We start from the raw sequence: 15,509 nt of genomic DNA on the forward strand, positions 1-15,509 counted from the left end.
CTGACCCTCTTCTGGCTGGACTCTGATTAGCCCCTCGGCCAGTCCCTGAGGCCTGGATGGGAACCGCTGACCTTTCACCCCTCGGACAGCCCCGGAGGTCACTCTGCGGATCGATCCGCGCCTTAAAGGCACAGTGGGGAGGTCGGGGGGGGCGGTTTAATGCAGAAACAAAATACCCCGAACAAGACTCTTTTTTTGGTGGGGGTGTCCAGTTTCCTTGACCGCAGAAACTGGGCTCCGACATTATTTGCCCCCTGCAAATCTCCAACCCGCTCGCTCGGTTAAACCCTGGGATGGAAAAACCTGGAGGAAGTTAGGATTAAAAAATCAGGAGAAGTTTTCTTCCCCCTTTTCTCTTCGTTTCTCCCCCCCCTTGAGAAAATCCTTCCAGCTGTTCCCATCACCCGGTTCCCCTCCCGCCCACAAATTCACCCTGGGGCTCCCCCAAAGATCAGGAAGCCCCAAACTGCCACCGCTGGCTCATCCCAGCCACTTTGACCCAGAAGTAAACAACAGGGCAATTTAAAAAAAAAAGAATGGGGTGGGGTGGGGTGGAAGATGCCTTGTGAGCCCCCCCCCCTCACAAACCAGCAGGAGGTTTGCAAAGGCAGCTTCTGGAATGAGGGTCTGAGTTGGAGGACAAAAGGCGCTTTGGGGGGTCTGCAGGAAGCGGCTGGCCTGCCTGCGTCCCCCCTCCCCATCTTCCTGGCCGCCAGAGAGGGAGAAGATGGAGGCTGACGGGAGAGGCGCTGGCAGAGGCATCGATCTCAGCCACAGACTTCAAGGTGCAGCATTTTTCAAAAGATCCCCAAGAACTGCGCCAGGGAGGGCCTGCCCTGCAGCCTCGGACAGTCTCGCCTTCGCCTTCCCCTCTTCAAACTCGAAATAAATCTGGGGAGGCAGATTGTCCTGCCCCATTCCCCGCCAGCAGACTAAGCCACAGCCTCCCGTAAGCGATTGTGGTTTGCATTAAACCAACATAGTGCCGTGCGTTGCGGGATACAAGTCACATCTTACGCCAGGCCAAAGCTCAAGAAATGCTCCGTGCTGGGCTGCCATGCAGATTCTCTACTACGTGGCCGGCCCTGCGGAGTAGAGCCGGTGCAGCAGGCACTAGCCTCTTGACTGTTTCACTGGATGGCAAAGATCTCTAGGCAGCTTTGAGAGCGAGCGAGGGGGGAGGGGAAACTCAGCAAGGAGAAGGCTTAGCAGAACCCCAGAGCAGATAGAAAGACACCGGAAAGGTCTGCAGAGGCTCCAGGTTTGAGTGGTGAGCCTGCTGGCCACCCGTGGCCCTGTTGACGTGGCCCAAGAGAGGGTTGTAAAAGAGGAGAAATGACATTTCACCCCTTATGGCCCAAATCTCCGTCTCCGCCTGGTCCACAGAGACAGCTGTCTTCAAAACAACTGCAATCACCGGCCCACTCCGCAAGGCAGTTGTGGCACAGACGAGAGCCTGGCTGTGGGCCCGTCTGGATGGCCTCCGGTGCGCCTGTGCAGCAAAACTTCCTCACCACCCCCCTCTCCTGATCTCTGGCTGGCTCCACGGGGCCTAGCCCTTCTCCCTTCCCTCTGGGAGGACCTGAACTCAGTTCCCCCCCCCCCGGCTTGATATGGAAATGGGCCCGTGGCCACGGCTGTCCATTTATTATCTTTGCAATCGATAGGGCCGGTCCTCGGAGCCGGCCAGGGTCAGGTGTGGTTGCCTTGGATACCGCAGCATTGCAGGCCAGCTGGTTGGGCGGCAGGTGGGAGGAAGAAAAAGGAAGAGAGGTCGCCCCAGCGGGGATTTTGGGGGGGGAAGGAGAGGCGGGTGGGTGGGAGGAGGGCCCCCCCCAGAAGGCCGGTGAGGCTGGCAAAAAATCCCAACTTTGGGGATGCTGCAGCTGGCAAGGATGGAGCCGGGCCCGGCTTTGCCCCGCATTGCAAAATTAAACCTCCCCCCTGCTTTCCTTTCCCCTCTTCCCCGGTGGGAAGCCGGAGGGCCCCCCTCAAAACGGCTTCTCCCCAAGAGGCAGAGACAGCTTTGAATAAAACGCGTTTTGCAACCAAAGTCATCAGCAGAAGTTGAGTGCCTGGAGAGGTTTTCAAGTTCCTAGTCCCTCGGAAGGTAGCGGTGCTGAGAAAAAGAAGGCAGAATGGCCGGCCGTAGAAGGGAGGGCAGAATGTTACAGCTAGTCCTCAATTTACAACAGTTCATTTAGTGACAGTTCAAATAGAATAGAATAGAATAGAATAAATATGGAATGGAATGGAATAGAAGAGAGAATAAATATGGAATAGAATAGAATAGAATAATTAGAATAGAATAAATATGGAATGGAATAGAACAGAATAGAAGAGAAGAGAAGAGAAGAGAAGAGAATCTGGAAGGGACCTTAGGAATCATCTAGTCCACCCCCCCACCCCCCACCCCCCACCCCATTCAAGCAGGAGACCCTATACGATTTCAGACAAGTGGCTGTCCAGTCTCTTCTTAAAAGCCTCCAGTGATGGATCCCCTACACCTTCTGGAGGCAACTTCATTCATCAACCACAGGACAACCAATATGAAAATCTGTTCAGTGAAAAGCAGCACAAACGAATAGGCCTGTTTGTGTGTCAGCGTCAGAGCGGGGCTGAAGAGGGCCACCCCCTCCTCTGGGGGGCTCTGCAAACATGTCCCTAAAGGGGAAGGAAACGGACTGAAATTCAAGGGTCCCTCGGCGGTTGAATTTCAGGAGAAGGAAAAAAAGAGAGAGAGAAAGAGGCAGACGCGATGAATCTCCCTCAGTTTCCACTCTGGAAATGCTCATATCTGGTTTAGGGAATAATTAAATTGCATTGTCAGATTAACTGATCCGGGGGATTTGTTTTCATTAGCCGATCATCGGGCGAAGGGAGGGAAACAAGGCTGCTTTCCCAGGAAGAGACCGGCAGACGAGCAGATCCTTTTTGCCTGCCTCTCTTGACTGAATCTATTAATTAGGCAGCTTCCCATTAATAGGCCGGCTAGGAGCCTCGCGCGGACTGGGCCACGGGGGTGGGGGTGGGGCTGGAGGCTGTGAGTGCATGGAGCCCGCGGGGCCGCCCCCTCCCGGTCACCCCCTCAGCTAACCCGGGGAGAAATTAGGAGAAATCAACCCCTTTTTTAAAAACATAGTGGCTTGAAACATAACTCTAGGGAAGGGCTGTGTGCTGGTGGTCCTCTTCTTACAAGTATCCGTTTACCGTTCGAAGGCACTGAAAGAAAGTGAGGGCGGGTCCTCGCACCGGTGACCGTCGCAGCATCCCTCATGAATAGAATTCGGGCACCTGGCAACCAGCATCTATTTTTGACAATTCTGCCTTCGTCTTATCGTCTTTTTTGCAATCTTCTCAGCTCCGAGAAGAAAATTCAAGGGGGAGGGGCCTGCATGATTCGCTTTAATGGCGGCTGTGATTCACTTAACAACTGCCTTGTTTAGTCACAGACATTCTGGTCCTGACAGTGGTTGTTAAGCCGAGGGTTAAGTATACAGGTAACGTTTAGAAAGAAAAGAGCTTCAGGGCTAAAGTCTTCCATGCCCGCAGCATCCCGTCTTGGCTAGCTGGGGATGATGGGAAGAGGGTGGATGAAAGAGGCCACGGGGTGGGGGGGGAATGCGCAGCCATGGGAGGCACACACACACACACACACAAACACACAGGTCTCTGAGCTGGTGAAATTTTTTTTTGTTCTAATTTCCAACTTTGCAGCCCTGCCATGAGTCCGTTTCCATTGACACCCCATGGTTGAACCCTTTGGAGTTAAAGGTGGCTTGTTAGTCTGCAAAGGCTTATCTTGGGGAAGCTTCTTAGGGGGCACAGGCAGGAAATGAGGGTAGGGCAAACAGGAAGGGTTTCAAGATTTCCCACACACACACACCCGCATTGTTCTCATAATACCTTCCCCACCAAGTTTCTTTCCAACTTATCAACTTTTAGCGGACAGTGATGAAGTGACCTGCCGTTAAAAGAGGCTCTAACTCAGGAAACTGGCTTCAAAGCATCTCCATCCTTGAGGCTGGGGGTGCAAACCCCATGAATTTCCAATGCAGAGGTCAAGGCTAGATGGGGTCCAGCAGAAATGTCCGTTTCCAGCAGCAACTGGGTGCTGCAGGCCCTGAAAATGGATTTATTTCCACCTTGACTCAACATGCAATTTCTCATGATACACTTGAAAATGTTGAGTTTTTGAGCCATTCATATAAGCTCAATTTGGCAACTTTAGCCTCTCTTGGCTTTCCAACTTCTCCAGCCAAGGAAGGGTGGAGAGGCCTTCAGACAATGAAGTCTCCAAAACCCTCATCCAGGGCTCATAAAATATGGGAAATGCATCGCATTGATTTCCTTTGATGCTCTGTTTCGACAGCCAAGCTGGAGAGTGTTGGCCTTCCCTAACCAAAGACACAAGGTATTCTACACGTAATTTCCTTAATTTCCTGGCGTTTGCAATCCCTTCAGATTGAGAGTCAATTGGTAGGGGAGGGGGGGGCAAGGAAACAGCCATGACTGATTTGGGAGCTGATTTTGATTTGGGAAGATTTTCTTTCTGCCTCCCATTTCTCAGGCAGCTCAAATCTAAAATTAGAGAATAATTGCTGCATTCTGCATCCAGCCCGTCGATATACTGAGGCTTTAATCTCTTTTGAAAGGCAGAAAGAGAGGTCTCCTTTTTCCCTGCAACAATAATAAACCTTTGCAGAAGCCTCTCCATCAAGCAGACTTCAGAAATGAAGAGCCAGCTTCCTAATATTAAAAGTATCTCTTGCTCGGCATTTAAAATTACCTCTTTGATTTCTCAAAAAGCGGAGAAAATGTAACCCCCGAAGATACGAAATGTCTTTTTTTCAGGATTTTTCTTACGAGCATGGAACCTTGTGCCTAGAACAAAACACGAACACAAAAATAAATTTTAGTATCAGAATAAAGATAATTTCTTTCCATGCATCCAACCTGTTTTAAACTTTCTTCTTCATCCTCAATTTTTTTCCCCTCAAAGCCAGGATCAGGGTAATATTTTTATTGTTCATGCCTGTAGCTCAGGTGGAATCAGGAGGGGCGAGAATCTTGATATTGTTTTTTTTAAAATAAAAGCAGGTTGTTTAATGATTGAGGGTGGGAGATTGCAGGAAACTGGTCTTCAGCTATTGCAAGTTGAAACATCTACTCTTTCTTTGTTCTGATACCCACTTTTGAATTTGGTGTTTGCAAGTGTGTGTGTGGGGAGAAACAGTGTTGCATGCAGATAGGTAACTATGCTCTGTTTGGAATCTTGTGTGATCTTATTAGCTTCTTCTTTGCTTTGGAAGTGTGTTTTAATATTTGCATCATGTTGGGTTTGTTTGATGCTTTGTTCCTTGATAAAGATTGCAGCCACCCTAGGAAAATTTTAACTGCTGGTCTAAGGAGAATTAAAAGAAGAGAATAATGCATCCAGAGAGATTTATGTTTGTAAACAAGCCTCAAATGCTAATATATTGCTTCTCGTCTGGTTTGTTAAATAAATAGAGGGCCTCTTCTTGTACACACAATAATACCCATGTTTCTGAGCCCAATCAAGGAAAAAAAAATACAGGGGTGTTTCCAGTGCGATGGTGAAAAGAAAGGCAAAGGCATCAGACGTGTTTAGCAATCCCTGGAATATGGATTCTTGTGGACAAGGATTAGGGTTCTTTTTATATAGCGATCAATAAAGAGAAAGACTGATCAATAAAGGAAAACAGAAGCTATTGGGGGTTGAAGGGAGGTGGAAAGACTTCCTTACTTGCCAGTTAATCAAAGAATTTTTTATTTTATTTTAAAGCAAGTTGCATTAAAAAGCCCATCTGACTCCTCCTTTCCGCATATCAATTAGAAAAATTATTCATAATAATACTCAGATGTTTTGACCGCTGCCTGTTCATGCATTATACATACTTACTCTGAAATAAATTTTATAAATTCAAGGAGTCTTCATTCTCCAGCTCTGGGTTTAAGATTATAATTTGGTTTCCTCCTCTGAGCCCTGATCTTTACAAATAAAATAAAATAAATTGAACGTATAGAGTCTGCTAGATATTTGAGTACAGGCGTGTGTTTGTTGTTGGTTTTTTTTAAAAAAAAACCTGAATGCACTAGAATAAATTTAACCTGGCTTTGGATTTTATAAGGCCTGGTCTCTCATGTGCACACAAATACACACACACACACTCTTACACATACACACAAACAGACACTTCTTGCTACCATACATAATAATAAACCAGTGCTTGCAATGTCAACTGAGAAAGAAAAGGTAAAAAAAAAAGGGGAATGGAATTTTTATAGGTCCATAGTGACAAGTCCACAAAATTTATGGCTTCGCTAAAAGATGATGGCACCACAAAAATCTTGGGGTGTTTGGGGAAGGCTAGAAATAGGAAGGGAAAAATAAGGGAAAAATAATTCCTGAGATTGAGCCTAAATATCTCACTTTCAGCTAAAGCTGCAGGACAAAAAAAAACGTTTTTTGTGCAGACAGCAAAAACAAAACAACACAAAACCCTAAAGATGCAGAGGTGCAAATTATTTATCCAGGTATATCTAAATGCAGAATAATTCCCAGATTCCTCTAGATTTCTCTTTTTCTCACTGTTCTCTTCCCAATCCCCCCCCTCTCGTTTCCACCTGTCAAGCAAAGGCAAATACAGGAATTTAATTCAATTTCACTCTCTTCCGCTTCCCTTTATCTGTAAAGTAAACTCCATTGGGGGCGGCCTCCTGGGAATACTTTAAATAACGTTAATCAAGTTAAAAAAATTCTCTCTCTCTCTCTCTCTCCCCTTAGCCCACCCGGGTTGCGGCTGCTGCGGGCGGGTGCGTTGCGCGTGTGTTTTACAGCCCTCTTTATAGTTTTCCAAAGGTTAATGGGGGGGGGGTTCGTGAAAAATCCCTCCTGCCCGCGCCCGTGATTTGCTTTTCATTTTCCTAATGCAATGGAGCTGGGCAGGCGGGGGAGTTAGGGGAAAGTAAAAGGAAGCTACAACTTTGGAGAAGGCAGCCTCGGGGCAAAAATCGGGGTTGGATTGAAGGCAGGGGGGGCAGCTCTGTGACATCCAAATCCCCCCCGTTTTGAGAGAAGGAAGGAAGGAAGGAAGGAAGGAAGGAAGGAAGGAAGGAAGGAAGGGGCATGAGCGGGAGGGAGGGAGGGAGGGAGGGAGGGAGAAAAGAAAGAAAGAAAGAAAGAAAGAAAGAAAGAAAGAAAGAAAGAAAGAAAGAAAGAAAGAAAGAAAGAAAGAAAGAAAGAAAGAAAGAAAGAGACATCCGATTATTCTAGTGAAAGGGGAGCCTCTGGGGAGCCCAATTCGCCCCCTTTGATCCCTGCACCCCGAGATCGGCTCCCAAATTTCCGTCAATTTCCGTGCTTGACACGCCGGCCCGGTTGGAGCAGCCGGCTCCCGCGCGCCTTCTTGGCATCTCAGCGGGGCAGAGATTTGTCCGGTTCCCCCCCCTCCTCTTCCTCCCTCTCCTCTCCTCTTCCTCCTTCTCCTCTTCCTCCTCATCCTCCTCCTCTTCGCCTCCCTCCCCTCTCCACTTCCTCCTCTTCTTCTCCACTTGCTCCTGCTCCTCCTCCTCCTCCAAGAGGCGCTGCCCAAATTAATTCCAACGCTCCTCGTCCCCCCCGTCCTCTTTCTCCCCCGCCCGAGTCGCCTTCCCTTCCCCGTGGCCTGCAAGGCGGGGTGGGGGGGTGGGGGTGGCGCGGCCTTTTCCAAAGCGCACGGACTGCTCCGGGGTTCAAGGCTCCCCCAGGTGTCTGGAGGGATAAACCCGGAGACCCCCCCACCCCACCCCACCCTTGCAGGCATCCTTCAGCCGCAGCAGCAGGAGGAAGCTGCACACCTGTTGGTTTCCTGTGACCGCCCTCGCCTTTCCCGCACGGGGAAAAAGTTTGAAAAACGGGAGTTTTTCCAAACAGCCCCTGCCCGGTTTCCACCCTCCCCCTCCGCCCCCGCCCCCCCTCCAGCACCCCGGCTGGCCAAAGGTCCAGCCTCCCCCGCTCCAATTTGTTCTCGCTCCCCGGGGGGCGCGGCAGAGGTCGGGCCAAAGGGCGCCCCGTTTCCCTCTCGGGGCGCTCCCGGAATCTCCCCGAATTCCGCCCTTCCCTCCGCTAACCTGCCCCCCCCCGCGCGCGCTTTCCCCCTACAATCCAAGCTAGGCGTAAGACTTTCGACCGCGGGTGGCAAAACCCGGGATCGCGAGCGAGAAGGAATTCAGACGAACCCAGAGCCGGGCCGATACGCCTCGCTTTGCCTGCCTGAACTCAGCTCCATAAGGAGGGGGGGCCCTCTCTCCTTCACCCTCCCAAATATATGAATTCGGAATTTACAATGAGGATCGACACAACTGGAGCTATGTAGCTTCTTCCTGGATTTGTGGGTGGTGTATATATGTATTTATACGTGTGTGCGTGAGTCTCACACGCACGGAGAGAGACAAAATCTTTGTATGCCACTTAGGCTCCCCTCCGCGAGAGAGACGGCTGCGTAAATGGAATGAAATAAAGCATATATGCACACAAGAGATTTTTCCACGCAGATTGAACCTTTCCCCACGTCTTTGCATTGCTCCAAAATCACCCACCGGCCAGGACCCGCAAACGGAGACAACCCCGCCGTCTACTTCGAAGTAAGCCCCAGAGAAGATACTTCCCCCTTCCTGTGTTTATTCTATATATTTATTTATATCTCACTTTATTATTATTATTATTATTATTATTATTATTATTATTATTATTATTATTATTATTATTATTATTATTATTATTATTATTTTTACAAACCAGGTCTCCTTTTCAAAAAGAGGTCTGGCCAGAGCAGCTTTTGAGTAATGGGGCGGCGGGGGGGGGGGGAGGGGGGCCGGGGGAGAGGAGAGATACCATTTGCACAACTTCATAAATATGTTGCAAAACAAGCTCCTCAACAGTTACAACCAGGCGTGTGGAGGGGGGGGGGGGAGAAGCCCTTAATTTTTAAAGCCTTTTCTCTGGATATTCTGGAAATTTGAGGTTGCCCTGAAGGGGTTTGTTTCTTTGGGGGGGGGCAACTCAAGTGAGGTGAGAAGTGGCAAGGCTCCTAAACAGGAAGATAATATTAATAACCATAAAAATAATTTTTCCAGTTTCCTCCTAACCTTAAGCTGAAGAAAGGCTTGCAAGAATTGGGACGTTTAATCTCCTTCTCTCTACACGTTCGTTTTCATCTCCGGGCTTGCCAAAACTCCTCCATCCCTGAGAAGGTGGAGGGGAAAGAGAGAGATGACTACCCCGTCTTAATAAATTTTAATAAATAATAAATCAATTTCCCCCCCCCCCCGCCGCCCTCCACCCTCAAAGGAACCGCAGCAATGAAATAAGGTAAGTTTGAAGGTTGCCTGGCTGGTGTTTCATTAGCAAGTCCCTTCACTTTTCTTCCCTAAAGAGAAAAAAGATTAAATTTATATAATGTAATTTCCATGTTGTTAAAAAGGGCCCATCCTCCAGTATTGCATTAAAGGTGTCTTTATTTCCTCACTATGAAAGATGGGCATGGGGGGAAAATCCATATTTCTTAGCCCACTTTCTAGAATGGAAACAAATCCAGCTCCCGTGCCTGTGTATGTTTTTTTTAAAATCAAGAGTATATATATATATATATATTTGCCTTTTAAGGTTAGGAAACATATTGAAATCTATGCAGCCAAAGGTCCACGGTTTCTGCCAAATAGGAAATTGATCAATAAAAAGACAATTAATCAACCAAATGGTGTTTTAAACTCCTTCCAAGGGGGGATGTGTGTGTGTTTTTCTGTGGGTGTATGTAGATAAAATAGCTTATTGATGTGACAAGTGTGTTGAGAGACTTATGTAGGGGAAAAAGAAGGCATTACAGTTCCAAATCAAAAGCTTTTCCATAATTGTTAAAGCAGAATAGGGAGTATAACAACATTATTCACAAGTTGTTTAACAACATTGTGTGTAAAGTTTGCAGCAGCCGAAAATAAACAAGGGGGAATCCTTAGGGTTGCTAGCTAAAACTACACAGACAAGACTAAAACCCACACAGATTTTCACAATAAGCGGATACTCTTGGCATCTGCCAAAAACTTTTTTTTAAAAAAAATCTGGATTTTTAAAAACTCCTAACTCTTAATATTTTTAGATGGGAAGGGTTTTTAATTTTTTTCAATGTCTTCTTCCTTCGGAGATGCAGTTTATTAAGAGTGGAAAGAAAAGAGGGGTGTTTTTGTGTGTTGTTGTTTTCTGCGTGAATTTCCTGCAAGTGATCAGCGGTAGAACTGAATCTTATTTTGGTCTGAAAGAAGGCAGTATATTCAAGAAAAACGTTTAGTTCCTACTTGGGTTAAAGGGAACAGTGGAGAATGTTTTGGGAAAAGCAAGGTTTGTCTGAATGACGTTTAACCCTGGAGAATTAACGATTTGCTTCCATTCCAGCAGAAAAAGTCAGTTTGGTTAGGGTTTGCGTACTAGGAAAGTGCAAAAAAATATTCTCTAATATGCTGTTATTTGTTTTAAATCTGCCTATTTCAGGTTCTGACAATATAGCAGAGAAAGAGATGACTTCTATTATTATTATTATTTTTTCTGTTAAATTCTACATGTTTTAAGAGGCGATCAAACGGAGCCATTTCAGCACCTAATGCCCGGACAGCTCCTTCGGGGGGGAAAGGGGGGGGAACCCGATGTTTTTTTTACAGCACTTGAAAAAAAATTTTCTGACGTCCTTTTTCTTCTTCTTCTCTCCTTGAATTTCTAGCAGATTTCTGCGAAATATTGATTAATTGGCATGGAGGAGGCTGTTGAGAGCTGTTTGTGGTCAAAAGAGCTCTAAAAGAAAGCCAACTTGTGTGTTTAGTTATTGCTCACACCTGAAAGTCCTTTCTTTCTAAAAATCTCAGTTAATTTAGAATTGAATGGACTTTCTACCTCCAACTTCATTTCCACTTCAGACTGATCGTCCCTTTTATCACTATTATTGTTTTTACAAAGGGGTGTGTGTGTGTGTGTCTCCGCTTCTGATCAGATTTCCGTAAAAGCTCCAGCAGTTTCCTTCCTCGCAGAGGGTTTTATATATTTAATGAATATTGCAACAGCCAGAGCTCATTTTTGATCCTCGGTAGATTTTGATCCTTTCTAGCCAGAATAAGACTCCGTTTGTGCAGTTCTTCTGCCAAGACGTTTACAAATTAATTAAAAGATGCAGAAGGCAATGGAGGAAAAGCAAGGGGATGATGTCCTTTTGTCTCTGAATCGGGAGCCAACATTTGGGTTACTGACGTAAAATGCTCTTTCTTAAGATTCTTTTTTTAAAAAAAAAAAACGAAGTTAAACCCCTACGTGCACATGCACAGAAGCAGCACCCTTTACCACCTATGGAATCAGCTTAGAAGAAAATAAATTCATGTTTAATATGCAGAGTCTTTTAACTCAACAAATAGGATCTTGCTAAGTTGACCTAACAATAATTAAGCAGGCAGTGAGGTGATGGTACATCAAGCTTTGAATGTTGGCCAATATTTTAATGTAGAGTTCGCAGCGTCTTAGTGATTTGGGCCTAAACAAGCCTCAAAGCTGAGGGCTCTTAACATTTAATGCCTCTTAGTCACAAGCTTTTCTATATAACTAAGGACGGTTGCAAAGGGGAAGCCTCAGGAAGCCGGTTACAAAAATAGTCATGTTTAGACTGGGTGTTGATTTGTTAAGCAGCTAGTCCTCAGTTTAACCATCAAAAAATGTTGACGCTACCACATCCTGGCGCAATTCCAAATGCCTCCAAACCTCCATTTCTCTCTTTATAATGCATTTGAATTTAATTGATAAGGTATCTGTGCATTATTTTTATTTGGCCCATCTCGTCCAAAAGCGACTTTTTTAACCATCTGCTTTTAGGATTTAATGGCTCAGAAATTCACATGATGAATATTTAAAGACTTTGTGCTTGTTTTTCCACTTTGATTTAGCTATTACGTTTCTGTGGTTTTCTGTATTTTTTTGCTGCTAGGCTGCCATAAACTCACTCCATTCCTACAGCTGGAGCCACCTTAAGAGGGCAGCATATAAATTCTGAAAATATATAAAATGAGCAGAATTTAACCAACCTTCTCAAATCACTGCTTTTTTGCAAGGCAAAGATAGTACTTGGGTTTCAGAGGGAGAGGCTACACAATAAGGACCTTCTTTCATGTCTAAGCCACCTCAAAATACGTAATTAATTTGGAAACCATCATTAACCATTAACTTGGACCTTAACGAAACACCCTCATGAAATCACACAAAATATTAACTGCCCACCCCCCCCAACCAACCACCTCCTCTTAAGAGGTATTTCTGCACAAAGGTTTTTGGAGATCATCTTTGCTCAAATCTGGAGCAGAGAATATATATATAAGAATATATATATAAGCTGGCCTGGCCTGATGGGATGGGGTTGGGTTTTTATTACTTTTAAATGTGTTTTAACCTATTGTAAGAGTTGTGGGCATTTTGTTTAATCTTTTTTAATTTTTGTATTTTGTCTTTTTAACATGTATTGCCCTGTTCACCGCCCTGAGTCCTTCGGGAGAAGGGCGGTATACAAATAAAATTATTATTATTATTATTATTATTATTATTATTATTATTATTATTATTATTATTATTATTATTATTAATAATAATAATAATAATAATAATAATAATAATAATAATAATAATATATCTCACCAAGAGCTTTGTATAACCAGGAGGTTGCCAACCTCCCATTGTTTGGCTATTTATTTTGTGTGTGTGTGTGTGTGTGTGTTCTTAAGGAGGGGGCGTATAAGAGGAAAGCTGACAAAATTAGTGATTATTCATTGGCTATCGTGATAAAAGTTTTGAAATTCACACAGACAGCTGCAGCTTTGCAAAAGAGATGGGGAATTCACACTGTCTAGTTGTTCTGTGTAACGCTGAAGACTGCAACTCGAGAAGAAAGCGGCTACGTTCTCCTGATGGTTTTGTTCTCAAAAGCTGGGGCTTCTCACCAACTCCTTGTTTCACAAAGACTACCTAGCTGTCCTTTCCCCTCTAGTGGCACCCCTTTTTCCAGTTTTGTGCAATTAAGAAGGTGCAAGAAGACTTGTGAGCAAGCTCACCTGTGCCTACCTGTGTGACCACGGGCGCCTGCAGGCCACAAGGAACTTGTAAGGATGACACTCCAGAGGCTGCTGTTTTCTCTAACTGCGAACATCCAGGCCTTTGAACTGTGTCCCAAAACTAAGAGAAGTGCAGCAGGCACCTTAAAATGACCAAGGGAAGACCAGCCTTGGACTCTCTAGGGGTCCATGGAGGCCTCAGCAGTCCTCCAGCAGTTGGAGAGAGGGAGGCTTTTTTTGGGGGGGGGGAGCCAGGTCTGAAATCCACTTTTTGGGGGGATCTGTTGCTTGCAAAAATTGGAAGGAAGCCATGGGCTTCTCAGATGCTGCTTCTGTTCATCAGATCTTAAATTATCCATATGGGATTATCAACAGGGAAGGTGGTGGTGACGCCCCCCCATTGCTTACGCAACCCCTATGCCTTGGGGGGGGGGATCTAGAAATTTAGCAATTGACCAAGAAGGGAGTCCCAAACAGCTTTAGATGCCAGAATCATTATTGGGCCAAGAAAATTTGGGCTATGGGAAGGAAAGAACTCGTGGGCTGTAGGTGCCAATCTTGTTTATGGGAAATGGTCCGGTGTCCAACAAAGTTGTGGTGACATTAATGGGCCATAATATTTGCTAAGGTATTTGCAAGGGTTTTGTGGAGGGTCACGGCAAAGACGACCTCAGAAAAAGGTCTTTTTTATCCCTTGCAAACATCCTCACGAAATTCCTAAGTAGTGATTTTAAGTAGGAGTTCAAGTACAAGATGTCAGCTTTTCCTTTTTTCTTCATTTCTCTCACTGGCCTGTTTTTTCTTGAATTCTTTGACTCTTGATGCATCATTCCCGCAGACCATCTTCATCCAAATCAAACAAGGCAAACTTTCAAATTTAAATATGTTTTCCGCTCAAGCTCCTCTTTACGTACAAACAAAACCCAGGCTGGGATGCAGGCGAATGGCCCAGAAATAAATAAAAATCGTGGAAGGAAAATAAATTACTACAGAATCTTGGGAAACAAAATCAATATTAGTTGTTCCTTTTTTTTAAAAAAAAAGTCTTTGATTTCCCCCCCCCCCACTTTTTTTCTCTTTTTTCCAAAAATTATTCAGCGCCCATTGTTCCCTGCTGTGAAGGAGACTATGGAGAAATCTGTCTTGTCTTCTCTGCTGGTGCAAGTCTCAGAATAAATGAAATTCAGAATTTAAAAAGTGCAGCAGTTAATCAGGTATAACTAACAGAATGACGGTTAGTCTCTGCAGCCAATTCCAAAAGCAACGATGGATCAGGACAACCTAACATTGAAACTGGGATTAGGAAGGCAACACCCCCAGGCCAGACATGATGAAAAAAAATGAAGCTGCTTCCCTAAAACTGGTGACTCCTTGGATGGGAGACCACTAGGTGATCCCACCGGTGTAGCTTAGCAAGAAGACATTTTAAAAGACGCCGATGGCCAAGCAATTCTGGATAGATGGATCGAAATAGCTAATAAAAATCCAGTCAATCTCTGCCTTGTCTGCTACAAGGACCCCCCACTCAATTAAAAACCTTTGGGGGCTTTTTAACATCAGTGTGCTGTTTCGGACCCGCAGAGGAAGCTTCCAAGGCGAATCCAGAGAGATGATAGATCCCTAATGGCATATCTGAAAAGGTCTGTTACCCTTTCTTCGCACACACCGCAGCCTGCTTGCTCTCTCTTCCCACCCCCCGCCCCCGCCCCAGCCCCCTGATGCCTTTCCCACCCCCTGGCTCCAGGGCCGACTGGGTTAAATCCAATTGGCTCCTGATTGCAATCCGGCATATTTTTTAGGCTGGTGACGTGGAAAAAGGCAGGCGAGCAAAAGGTTTAGGCTGGTGGAATCAATACCAGTGCCTTTAGGGCTTGGAAGAAGCAAGGTTGGGAAGTGGGGTGGGGGGAGGCTGGACTGGAGAGGAGACCCACTGGGGGGGGGAAGGAGAGGGCTGAGACTGACCCACTGGCACGCGCGCACACACACACACACACACAAAGAGGAGGAGGTTAGTTCAAGCTGGACGGACTTCCAGAAATCCAAATTAAATGGACAGCAGCAGCAGCTGGGAGGGAGAGGCAGTGAATTGATGCTTCTCCCCCCCCCAGATGCTGCTGCTGCTTGGGGTGGGAAGGTCTCCAAAGTGGGACTCTTTGGGGGCTGGGAGGGGGGGAGAAGCTTCTTTGCGCTTTGCGCTGGCCCCCAGGGAGGGAGCTGGGGTCGCTCTCCTCCGTCCCTTTCTCAAAGCCACCCCTTCGAGCCGCTGCCGGCGAGGCAGGTGGAAGAGACGGCGGCTACGGCTGCTGGGGTGCCGGAGAGCCAAAATAATATTTCTTCTCTCTCTTTCTTTCCTTCCTTCTTTCTCTCTCTCTCCCTCC

Source organism: Vipera berus (genome assembly GCF_964194415.1).
Source record: "Vipera berus genome assembly, chromosome: 16".
NCBI lineage: Eukaryota > Metazoa > Chordata > Lepidosauria > Squamata > Viperidae > Vipera > Vipera berus.